The sequence below is a fragment of the Petromyzon marinus genome, chromosome 83 (genome assembly GCF_048934315.1).
Source record: "Petromyzon marinus isolate PM22_M1 ecotype Great Lakes invasive population chromosome 83, UKy_Petmar_22M1.pri1.0, whole genome shotgun sequence".
NCBI classification, from domain to species: Eukaryota; Metazoa; Chordata; class Hyperoartia; order Petromyzontiformes; family Petromyzontidae; genus Petromyzon; species Petromyzon marinus.
In genome coordinates, this window is record NC_133748.1 from 3,330,038 (window position 1) to 3,342,710 (window position 12,673).

Consider the following 12,673-nt stretch of genomic DNA (forward strand, 5'->3'; position numbering starts at 1 on the left):
TTGTGGAGAGAGTGGAGAGTTTCCCATACCTGGGCAGTGTGCTTATGACTGGCTCCAGTTTAACAGCAGAGGTCTCACTCCGAATCAGTCGAGCGGCAATATCTTTTCATCGGTTGCGTAACGCTGTGTGGAAGCTACCTGGTCTGTCGCTCCGCACTAAGCTTCAGGTCTTCTCGGCCACGGTCATTCCCTCCCTTCTCTACGCTTGCGAAACGTGGACCCCCCTAATGGAACATCTTCGCCGGTTAGAAACATTTAGGCTGGCCTGCCTACGATCCATCCTGGGTTTAACCAGACTGGATTGTGTGAGGAGCTCACAAATCCTTGAAAGATCTGGGCAAGGTCCCATCGGTGAGCTCCTCCGTCGGGCAAGGCTGCGATGGCTGGGTCATGTAGCCCGCATGCCCAGCCACCGCATGCCGAAACAGCTTTTGTTCGGCCGGATTGAGGGGGCAAAGCGGGCGCGGCACGGGCTAGAGAAGAGATGGAGTGACGTGGTACAGGAGGACGTGGAGCTGAGTGCACTTACCGATGACTGGTACCAGCGGTGTCAAGATCGGCCTCTGTGGAGGAGGCTCGTGAAGGATGCTACTGGGCAGTTGGAGGTAGTCGCCCTCCAACAACAACGGAGGGCGGAGGAGCGACGCTCACAACAACGAGCGGAGCGCGGGGTGGCTAAAGCACAGCAGGTTGGCACAGTAGGGGGCACAGGTGGTGCATCAGCCAGTCATCTCAGTCAGTCGACCCGTGGCACCTGGGTCTGCCCCGTGACCTGCCAGCGGGCGTTCGACACTTCACGTGGCCTCAGGGTGCACATAGCCTGGCACAAGCGTCGTGGTGACGTCACCGCCACTTAGTGGCGAATGGCGGTTGTTGTTGTGTCACTGTGTGTGTGTGTCACTGTGTGTGTCACTGTGTGTGTCTCACTGTGTGTGTGTGTCACTGTGTGTGTGTGTGTCACTGTGTGCGTCGCTGTGTCTGTGTGTGTCACTGTGTGTGTGACTGTGTGTGTCACTGTGTGTGTGTCACTGTGTCACGTGTCTTTGTGTGTGTGTCACTGTGTGTGTCGCTGTGTGTGTCACTGCGTGTGTGTCACTGTGTGTGTGTGTCAGTGTGTGTCACTGTGTGTCACTGTGTGTGTGTGTGTCACTGTGTGTATGTGTCACTGTGTATGTGTCACTGTGTCTGTGTGTGTGTCGCTGTGTCTTTGTGTGTCGTTGTGTTTGTGTGTGTGTCTGCGTGTGTCGCTATGTCAGTGTGTGTGTCGCTGTGTGTGTCACTGTGTGTGTGCCACTGTGTGTGTGACTGTGTGTGTGTCACTGTGTGTGTCACTGTGTGTGTGTCACTGTGTGTGTCACTGTGTGTGTGTCACTGTGTGTGTCACTGTGTGTCACTGTGTGTCACGTGTGTGTGTGTGTTTCTGTGTGTTTTACTGTGTTTCACTGTGTGTGTCACTGTGTGTGTCACTGTGTGTGTGTGTCACTGTGTGTGTGTGTGTCACGTGTGTGTGTGTCACTGTGTGTGTGTGTCACGTGTGTGTGTGTCACTGTGTGTGTGTGTGTCACGTGTGTGTGTGTCACTGTGTGTGTCACTGTGTGTGTTTCTGTGTGTGTGTGACACTGTTTCTGTGTGTGTTTCTGTGTGTGTCTCTGTGTGTGTACACTGTGTGTCTGTGACACGTGTGACACTGTGTGTGTGACACTGTCTGTGTGTGTCACTGTGTGTTTCTGTGTGTGTCACTGGGTGTGTCACTGTGTCACGTGTGTGTGTTTCTGTGTGTGGTTCTGTGTGTGTTTCTGTTTGTGTTTCTGTGTGTGTCACGTGTGTGTGTGTGTGACACTGTGTCACGTGTGTGTCACTGTGTCACGTGTGTGTGTGTGTCACGTGTGTGTGGTGTTGTTGTGGTGGTGTCCCCGTGCCCCCCCCCATTCCCCCTCCTGCCCCCCTCTCCCCTAGTGCATGACGGGGGGCGGCAGCATGGCCCCCGCCGCCCCTCCCCCCATCCACCACGTGACGTGAACTCCCCCCACCCACGCTAGTGCGCACCGCCCCCACCCACTACCCAGACCCCCACCCACTACCCAGACCCCCACCCACTACCCAGACCCCCACCCACTACCCAGACCCCCACCCACTACCCAGACCCCCACCCACTACCCAGACCCCCCACCCACTACCCAGACCCCCACCCACTACCCAGACCCCCACCCACTACCCAGACCCCCACCCACTACCCAGACCCCCACCCACTACCCAGACCCCCACCCACTCACCCACCCACCACCCAGACCCCCACCCACTACCCAGACCCCCACCCACTACCCAGACCCCCACCCACTACCCAGACCCCCACCCACTACCCAGACTCCCACCCACTACCCAGACCCCCACCCACTACCCAGACTCCCACCCACTACCCAGACCCCCACCCACTACTCAGACCCCCACCCACTACCCAGACCCCCACCCACTACCCAGACCCCCACCCACTACCCAGACCCCCACCCACTACCCAGACCCCCACCCACTACCCAGACCCCCCACCCACTACCCCCACCCACTACCCAGACCCCCACCCACTACCCCCACCCACTACCCAAGACCCCCACCCACTACCCAGACCCCCCACCCACTACCCAGACCCCCACCCACTACCCAGACCCCCACCCACTACCCCCACCCACTACCCCCACCCACTACCCAGACCCCCACCCACTACCCTGACCCCCACCCAGACCCCCACCCACTACCCAGACCCCCCCACCCACTACCCAGACCCCCACCCACCCACTACCCAGACCCACCCACTACCCAAGACCCTCACCCACTACCCAGACCCCCACCCACCCACTACCCAGACCCCCCCACCCACTACCCAGACCCCCCCACCCACTACCCAGACCCCCACCCACCCACTACCTAGACCCCCCCACCCACTACCTAGACCCCCACCCACCCACTACCCAGACCCACCCACCCACTACCCAGACCCACCCACTACCCTGCCCCTTACTCCCCCACATCCCTGACTCCCCTCCCCCCCCACAAACTTTTCAGATCTGGGTCCTGGGTTTAGCCTCCAGGGTCAAGGATCTGGGTCAGGGCCTGGGTCAAGGGTCAGGGTCCTGGGTCAGGGTCCTGGGTCAGGGTCCTGGGTCAGGGTCAGGGTCTGGGTTCAGGGTCTGGGTCTGGGTCAGGGTCTGGGTCCAGGGTCTGGGTCACGGTCCTGGGTCAGGGTCTGGGTCTGGGTCAGGGTCTAGGTCCTGGGTCAGGGTCTGGGTCCTGGGTCTGGGTCCTGGGTCTGGGTCAGGGTCTAGGTCCTGGGTCTGGGTCCAGGGTCAGGGTCTAGGTCCTGGGTCAGGGTCTGGGTCTTGGTCCTGGGTCTGGGTCAGGGTCTGGGTCCAGGGTCAGGGTCTAGGTCCTGGGTCAGGGTCAGGGTCTAGGTCCAGGGTCTGGGTCTGGGTCTAGGTCCTGGGTCAGGGTCTGGGTCCAGGGTCTGGGTCCAGGGTCTGGGTCCAGGGTCTGGGTCTAGGTCCTGGGTCAGGGTCAGGGTCTGGGTCCTGGGTCTGGGTCAGGGTCTAGGTCCTGGGTCTGGGTCAGGGTCTGGGTCCAGGGTCAGGGTCTAGGTCCTGGGTCAGGGTCTGGGTCTTGGTCCTGGGTCTGGGTCAGGGTCTGGGTCCAGGGTCAGGGTCTAGGTCCTGGGTCAGGGTCAGGGTCTAGGTCCAGGGTCTGGGTCTAGGTCCTGGGTCAGGGTCTGGGTCCAGGGTCTGGGTCCAGGGTCTGGGTCTAGGTCCTGGGTCAGGGTCTAGGTCCAGGGTCTGGGTCTAGGTCCTGGGTCAGGGTCTGGGTCCAGGGTCTGGGTCCAGGGTCTGGGTCTAGGTCCTGGGTCTGGGTCAGGGTCTAGGTCCTGGGTCTGGGTCAGGGTCTAGGTCCTGGGTCTGGGTCCAGGGTCTGGGTCCAGGGTCTGGGTCTAGGTCCTGGGTCTGAGTCAGGGTCTGGGTCTGGGTCTAGGTCCTGGGTCAGGGTCTGGGTCAGGGTCTGGGTCAGGGTCTAGGTCCTGGGTCTGGGTCCAGGGTCTGGGTCCAGGGTCTGGGTCTAGGTCCTGGGTCTGGGTCAGGGTCTAGGTCCTGGGTCTGGGTCAGGGTCTGGGTCTAGGTCCTGGGTCAGGGTCTGGGTCCTGGGTCTGGGTCTGGGTCTAGGTCCTGGGTCTGGGTCCAGGGTCTGGGTCTAGGTCCTGGGTCTGGGTCAGGGTCTGGGTCTGGGTCTAGGTCCTGGGTCTGGGTCAGGGTCACGGTCCTGGGTCTGGGTCTAGGTCCTGGGTCTGGGTCCAGGGTCTGGGTCCAGGGTCTAGGTCCTGGGTCTGGGTCAGGGTCTGGGTCTGGGTCTAGGTCCTGGGTCTGGGTCTGGGTCAGGGTCACGGTCCTGGGTCTGGGTCTAGGTCCTGGGTCAGGGTCAGGGTCTGGGTCTACCCCCACGCTCCTCCCTCCCCCCTCTCTCCCTTCCCTGGGTGGCGGGAGCGGTGGTTGTGTTTTTAACGTCTCTTAGCCAATGCTTTCTAATGTAGTGCAATGGAGTTGGTTTCTGGATGCCAATGTTTGGACTGAGGGTGTTCACTATGATATTAATAATAAATACGTGTGTGCATTTGTCATGCGGCTCTCTATGTGTTGAGTCTATGGGTCTCTGTGTGTGTGGTGAGTCTATGGGTCTCTATGTGGTGATGAGTCTATGGGTCTCTGTATCGTGATGAGTCTATGGGTCTCTGTGTGGTGATGAGTCTATGGGTCTCTGTATCGTGATGAGTCTATGGGTCTCTGTATCGTGATGAGTCTATGGGTCTCTATGTGTTGAGTCTATGGGTCTCTGTGTGGTGATGAGTCTATGGGTCTCTGTGTGGTGATGAGTCTATGGGTCTCTGTGTGGTGTTGAGTCTATGGGTCTCTGTGTGGTGGTGAGTCTATGGGTCTCTGTGTGGTGGTGAGTCTATGGGTCTCTGTGTGTGTATTGAGTCTATGGGTCTCTGTGTGTGTATTGAGTCTATGGGTCTCTGTGTGGTTATGAGTCTATGGGTCTCTGTGTGTGTGGTGAGTCTATGGGTCTCTGTGTGGTGATTAGTCTATGGGTCTCTGTATCGTGATGAGTCTATGGGTCTCTGTGTGGTGATTAGTCTATGGGTCTCTGTATCGTGATGAGTCTATGGGTCTCTGTGTGGTGATGAGTCTATGGGTCTCTGTATCGTGATGAGTCTATGGGTCTCTATGTGTTGAGTCTATGGGTCTCTGTGTGGTGATGAGTCTATGGGTCTCTGTATCGTGATGAGTCTATGGGTCTCTGTGTAGTGGTGAGTCTATGGGTCTCTGTGTGGTGATGAGTCTATGGGTCTCTATGTGTTGAGTCTATGGGTCTCTGTGTGGTGATGAGTCTATGGGTCTCTGTGTGTGTTGAGTCTATGGGTCTCTGTGTGGTGATGAGTGTATGGGTCTCTGTGTGGTTATGAGTCTATGGGTCTCTGTGTGTGTGGTGAGTCTATGGGTCTCTGTGTGTGTGGTGAGTCTATGGGTCTCTGTGTGTGTGGTGAGTCTATGGGTCTGTGTGTGTGTGGTGAGTCTATGGGTCTCTGTGTGGTGATGAGTCTATGGCTCTCTGTGTGGTGGTGAGTCTATGGGTCTCTGTGTAGTGATGAGTCTATGTGTCTCTGTGTGTGTGGTGAGTCTATGGGTCTCTGTGTGGTGGTGAGTCTATGGGTCTCTGTGTGGTGATGAGTCTATGGGTCTCTCTGTGGTGTTGAGTCTATGGGTCTCTGTGTGGTGGTGAGTCTATGGGTCTCTGTGTGGTGGTGAGTCTATGGGTCTCTGTGTGGTGTTGAGTCTATGGGTCTCTGTGTGTGTGTTGAGTCTATGGGTCTCTGTGTGTGTTGAGTCTATGGGTCTCTGTGTTGTGATGAGTCTATGGGTCTCTGTGTGGTGAGTCTATGGGTCTCTGTGTGGTGGTGAGTCTATGGGTCTGTGTGGTGTTGAGTCTATGGGTCTCTGTGTGGTGTTGAGTCTATGGGTCTCTGTGTGGTGGTGAGTCTATAGGTCTCTGTGTGGTGGTGAGTCTATGGGTCTCTGTGTGGTGATGAGTCTATGGGTCTCTGTGTGTGTGGTGAGTCTATGGGTCTCTGTGTGTGTGATGAGTCTATGGGTCTCTGTGTGGTGTTGAGTCTATGGGTCTCTGTGTGGTGGTGAGTCTATGGGTCTCTGTGTGGTGGTGAGTCTATGGGTCTCTGTGTGGTGTTGAGTCTATGGGTCTCTGTGTGTGTGTTGAGTCTATGGGTCTCTGTGTGTGTGTTGAGTCTATGGGTCTCTGTGTGGTGATGAGTCTATGGGTCTCTGTGTAGTGATGAGTCTATGGGTCTCTGTGTAGTGGTGATGAGTCTATGAGTCTCTGTGTAGTGATGAGTCTATGAGTCTCTGTGTGTGTGGTGAGTCTATGGGTCTCTGTGTGTGTGGTAAGTCTATGGGTCTCTTTGTGGTGATGAGTCTATGGGTCTCTGTGTGGTGAGTCTATGGGTCTCTGTGTGGTTATGAGTCTATTGGTCTCTGTGTGGTGGTGAGTCTATGGGTCTCTGTGTGAGCGATGAGTCTATGGGTCTCTGTTTAGTGGTGGTGAGTCTATGGCTCTCTGTGTGGTGATGAGTCTATGGGTCTATGTGTGGTGGTGAGTCTATGTCTCTGTGTAGTGATGAGTCTATGGGTCTATGTGTGGTGGTGAGTCTATGTGTCTCTGTGTAGTGATGAGTCTATGGGTCTCTGTTTAGTGGTGAGTCTATGGGTCTCTGTGTGAGTGATGAGTGTATGGGTCTCCACAGTGAGGGAAAAAAAGTATTTGATCCCCTGCTGATTTTGTACGTTTACCCACTGACAAAGAAATGATCAGTCTATAATTTTATTGGTAGGTTTATTTGAACAGTGAGAGACAGAATAACAACAAAAAAATCCAGAAAAACGCATGTCAAAAATGTTATGAATTGATTTGCATTTTAATGAGGGAAATACGTATTTGACCCCTCTGCAAAACATGACTTAGTACTTGGTGGCAAAACCCCTTGTTGGCAATCACAGAGGTCAGACGTTTCTTGTAGTTGGCCACCAGGTTTGCACACATCTCAGGAGGGATTTTGTCCCACTCCTCTTTGCAGATCTTCTCCAATTCATTAAGGTTTCGAGGCTGACGTTTGGCAACTCGAACCTTCAGCTCCCTCCACAGATTTTCTATGGGATTAAGGTCTGGAGACTGGCTAGGCCACTCCAGGACCTTAATGTGCTTCTTCTTGAGCCACTCCTTTGTTGCCTTGGCCGTGTGTTTTGGGTCATTGTCATGCTGGAATACCCATCCACGACCCATTTTCAATGCCCTGGCTGAGGGAAGGAGGTTCTCACCCAAGATTTGACGGTACATGGTCCCGTCCATCGTCCCTTTGATGCGGTGAAGTTGTCCTGTCCCCTTAGCAGAAAAACACTTTTAAAGCATAATGCTTCCACCTCCATGTTTGACGGTGGGGATGGTGTTCTTGGGGTCATAGGCAGCATTCCTCCTCCTCCAAACACGACGAGTTGAGTTGATGCCAAAGAGCTCCATTTTGGTCTCATCTGACCACAACACTTTCACCCAGTTGTCCTCTGAATCATTCAGATGTTCATTGGCAAACTTCAGACGGGCATGTATATGTGCTTTCTTGAGCAGGGGGACCTTGCGGGCGCTGCAGGATTTCAGTCCTTCACGGCGTGGTGTGTTACCAATTGTTTTCTTGGTGACTATGGTCCCAGCTGCCTTGAGATCATTGACAAGATCCTCCCTTGTAGTTCTGGGCTGATTCCTCACCGTTCTCATGATCATTGCAACTGCACGAGGTGAGATCTTGCATGGAGCTCCTGGCCGAGGGAGATTGACAGTTCTTTTGTGTTTCTTCCATTTGCGAATAATCGCACCAACTGTTGTCACCTTTTCACCAAGCTGCTTAGCAATGGTCTTGTAGCCCATTCCAGGCCTGTGTAGGTCTACAATCTTGTCCCTGACATACTTGGAGAGCTCCTTGGTCTTGGCCATGGTGGAGAGTTTGGAATCTGATTGATTGATTGCTTCTGTGGACAGGTGTGTTTTACACAGGTAACGAGCTGAGATTAGGAGCACTCCCTTTAAGATCTCAGCTCGTTACCTGTATAAAAGACACCTGGGAGCCAGAAATCTTTCTGATTGAGAGGGGGTCAAATACTCATTTCCCTCATTAAAATGCAAATCAACTTATACAATTTTTGACATGCGTTTTTTCTGGATTTTCTCGTTGTTATTCTGTCTCTCACTGTTCAAATAAACCTACCATTAAAATTATAGACTTGATCATTTCTTCGTCAGTGGGCAAACGTACAAAATCAGCAGGGGATCAAATACTTTTCTTTCCCCCCCTCATTGTAGCTGCCTCCACTGGGAGCTTTTTTTTCATCGTCGTTTCATGACGAGACCAGCGAGCCTAAATATCTTCATGCACAATACGTGAAATAAGTCACCTGCACTATGGAAGGCGAGGACGCGTAATGAAGGGGTCTGCAGACATTTGCACTGGTGACACACACACACACACACAGAGAGGTAGTAACAGGCATCCAGTTTCCGAGGGGTTGCGCAATCAGAGGGGAGGCTGAGCTCGTCGTTGCCTCACCTCTCCCTGCATTTGCAGCGGAGCTCCGCAAAATTTGATCGATTTTGACTCAGAAAATTCCTGGGAATCGTACAAAAAAAATTGAATTTATAACACAGACCCAGTGTCAAAATCTTAATTGTGTGTGTGTGTGTGTTTTTAAAAAAAAAAAATTTTCGTTTCATTATAAATGTTTAACTTGTCGAAACAGCAATTTTCATTGGCGTATGGCAGGTGAGAGGCCCCGTGCCCCCGTTGCCTCCCCTCGACCGCACGTCACTGATGTGCACGCGCAGTGCGTAGCGTCGACATTTTTAAAGGTGAGGTCACCGTCCATGACGGAGGCGCACCACGTGACGGCGGCGTCACGTGGTGAAGGAGAGTGAGAGCGGGGCGGGGCGAGGGAGCGAGATGATGCCCCCTGGGGGAGGGGGGAGGGGGGAGGAGGGGGGAGGTGACGTTTCGGGGAACTACCCAGCGGGAACTCCGTGGAACCCCGGAGCATCCAGCCGAACCCGAAATCCTGTGAACTTAAATTTTGATTTCGATTTAAAGCTTTCGTGACTGCAATGATTCATCTTCTTTGGTTCTTTCGGTAAAGTCACCACCACCACGTAGAATGAGAATAAAATAATAAATTGATAAAATAAAATAACACAATGATGTTCTCACGACGTTTCGGCCACAACACAAGCGGCCTTCATCAGGTGAAGGGACGAGACTGTCTGGTAGGACAGCGCTGGAGTGAAAGAGCCACGTTCAGATCACGGCCTTTAAGCTGTGTCAGAGGAAACAAAGCGCCTTGACAAAGGAATTAGCATAAAATTTAGCATTGAAATGGCTAAGTTAAACTATACACATCCGCAGAGGCACCCCTTGACAAAGGAATTAGCATAGAATTTAGCATTGAAATGGCTAAGTTAAAGTATACACATCCTCAGAGGCACCCCTTGACAAAGGAATTAGCATAGAATTTAGCATTGAAATAGCTGAGTGATTAGCTTGTGACTGGTCACAGAAATGGCTTTGTTAAAGTTAAAGTATACACATCCGCAGAGGCACCCCTTGACAATGGAATTAGCATAGAATAAGCTAATCACTCAGCTATTTCAATGCTAAATTCTATGCTAATTCCATTGTCAAGGGGTGCCTCTGCGGATGTGTATGCTTTAACTTTTAACATAGCTATTTCTGTGACCAGTCACAAGCTAATCACTCAGCCATTTCAATGCTAAATTATATGCTAATTCCTTTGTCAAGGCGCTTTGTTTCCTCTCACACAGCTTGAAGGTCGTGATCTGAACGTGGCTCTTTCACTCCAGCGCTGTCCTACCAGACAGTCTCGTCCCTTCACCTGATGAAGGCCGCTTGTGTTGTGGCCGAAACGTCGTGAGAATATTATTGTGTTATTTTATTTTATCAATTTATTATTTTATTCTCATTCTACGTGCTGGTGACTTTACCGAAAGAACCAAAGAAGTTAAATTTTGATTTAAAGGTTTTTGCCGACTGCAGGGATATCATATCCTTGGCTCTTTCGGCAAAGTCACCACCGCGTATTATAGGGAAACAATATTCACGCTATTTTTTCTTATTTCTGGGAGGCATTGAGCTTCAACCTGGCCCAAATGTGAATAACTCGTAATTACGCAGAATTTTTTTCTGGCAGGAAAGGTGTTGGTGTTCTACACGGTAACATCACAGGGCTCGTGATTACATTAAGTCAACTAAAACTAGAAGTGGCAAATCTGGACCCGGATTTCTCAGTCCGGCCGTCAATGACGAGCACATTTTTGATTGACAACTACAACCTTTGTCGGCTTAACCGAGGGTCTAAAGGAGGTGGAATTTCCATCTATGTTCGTAGTACTATGGCACGTCTAGTGGCTGTGATTGTCACTGTGTGGTGCCGGGCTTACGAAGCTACAGCGGGTGACGTGTTTTGATTTAAAGCTTTCGTGACTGCAGCAATTCATATTCTTAGCTCTTTCGGTAAAGTCACGTTGAAGGGAAACAATAAAATAATAAAATACATGTAAAGCAATATTGTTTTATATTAAAACAATATTGTTTTATATCCTTAGCTCTTTCGGTAAAGTCACGTTGAAGGGAAACAATACAATAATAAAATACATGTATATAAAACAATATTGTTTTATATTCTTAGCTCTTTCGGTAAAGTCACGTTGAAGGGAAACAATGAAATAATAAAAAAAAATATAAAACAATTAAAAAATCAAAAATGTATTGTTATATATATTGTATTGTTTCCCTTCAACGTGACTTTACCGAAAGAGCTAAGAATATAAAACAATATTGTTTTATATGTATTTTATTATTTTATTGTTTCCCTTCAACGTGACTTTACCGAAAGAGCTAAGAATATAAAGCAATATTGTTTTAATATAAAACAATATTGCTTTACATGTATTTTATTATTTTATTGTTTCCCTTCAACGTGACTTTACCGAAAGAGCTAAGAATATAAAGCAATATTGTTTTAATATAAAACAATATTGTTTTACATGTATTTTATTATTTTATTGTTTCCCTTCAACGTGACTTTACCGAAAGAGCTAAGAATATAAAGCAATATTGTTTTAATATGAAACAATATTGTTTTATATGTATTTTATTATTTTATTGTTTCCCTTCAACGTGACTTTACCGAAAGAGCTAAGAATATAAAACAATATTGTTTTACATGTATTTTATTATTTTATTGTTTCCCTTCAACGTGACTTTACCGAAAGAGCTAAGAATATAAAACAATATTGTTTTATATATATTTTATTATTTTATTGTTTCCCTTCAACGTGACTTTACCGAAAGAGCTAAGAATATAAAACAATATTGCTTTACATGTATTTTATTATTTTATTGTTTCCCTTCAACGTGACTTTACCGAAAGAGCTAAGGATATAAAACAATATTGCTTTACATGTATTTTATTATTTTATTGTTTCCCTTCAACGTGACTTTACCGAAAGAGCTAAGGATATAAAACAATATTGCTTTACATGTATTTTATTATTTTATTGTTTCCCTTCAACGTGACTTTACCGAAAGAGCTCAGAATATAAAACAATATTTCTTTAATATAAAACAATATTGCTTTACATGTATTTTATTATTTTAATGTTTCCCTTCAACGTGACTTTACCGAAAGAGCTAAGGACATGGGTTAACGTGTTGTCATTATGCGCGAGCCCGCTCACTGGGCCTAGTACCACCGGCCCTAGCGGGGCTTGGGTGACCGCTGGTCAGTGTGGAGGCACCGTCTACAGTGAGCGGTGCGGACATCCGGTGAGGGAGCGGGAGGGAGCGTCGTCCAGCCAGGGTTACGTTGGGGCACGATACGCCGGTTGACCTGCCATCACGTGACCGGATGACGTTGGAGGGGGCCCCCACCGGTGGAAGGGGGGCCCGCGGGGCGGTCACGTGGTCTAGAGGAGCTCTGGGGGAGCCTTCAGGAAAGAGCCGGAGAGAGATCTAGAAGGTGGGCGGGGCGAGGGGCGGAGCCAGGCCCCAGCCCCAGGCCGATATAACGGTGGCCCCGTGAGCGGCTCGGGGTTCTTCGTGTTGCCGGTGACGGAGATTCACGTCGGGTTGGAGAAGCCTCCCAGCCACGCGTGGCTGGGTCCCGGACCCAGCCACGTGGGTCCGGGGCCGGGATGGCGTGAAGTCTGTCGTTCTGCCGTAGCGTGGCTTAGATTGAGCGTTCAACACGCAAGTGTAGGTTGTGTTACGTTATGCGTTGAGTTCTGAATAAATAGTGCTTCTCCCAAGGCAACGTCTGCGACACAGGTTGGACTCACGACACGTATTAACCACACGTAAAGTGTGTGGTTAATAGGCCTCGGCATTGAAGGTAAAAAGGTAAAAACAACGAGCCTACCGTTAGGCCACCTTTTACCTTACCACAATACAGTCACACTGGTACGGAGACACTGTTACAGAGACATTGCTAGTGAGACACTGGGTAGTGAGACACTG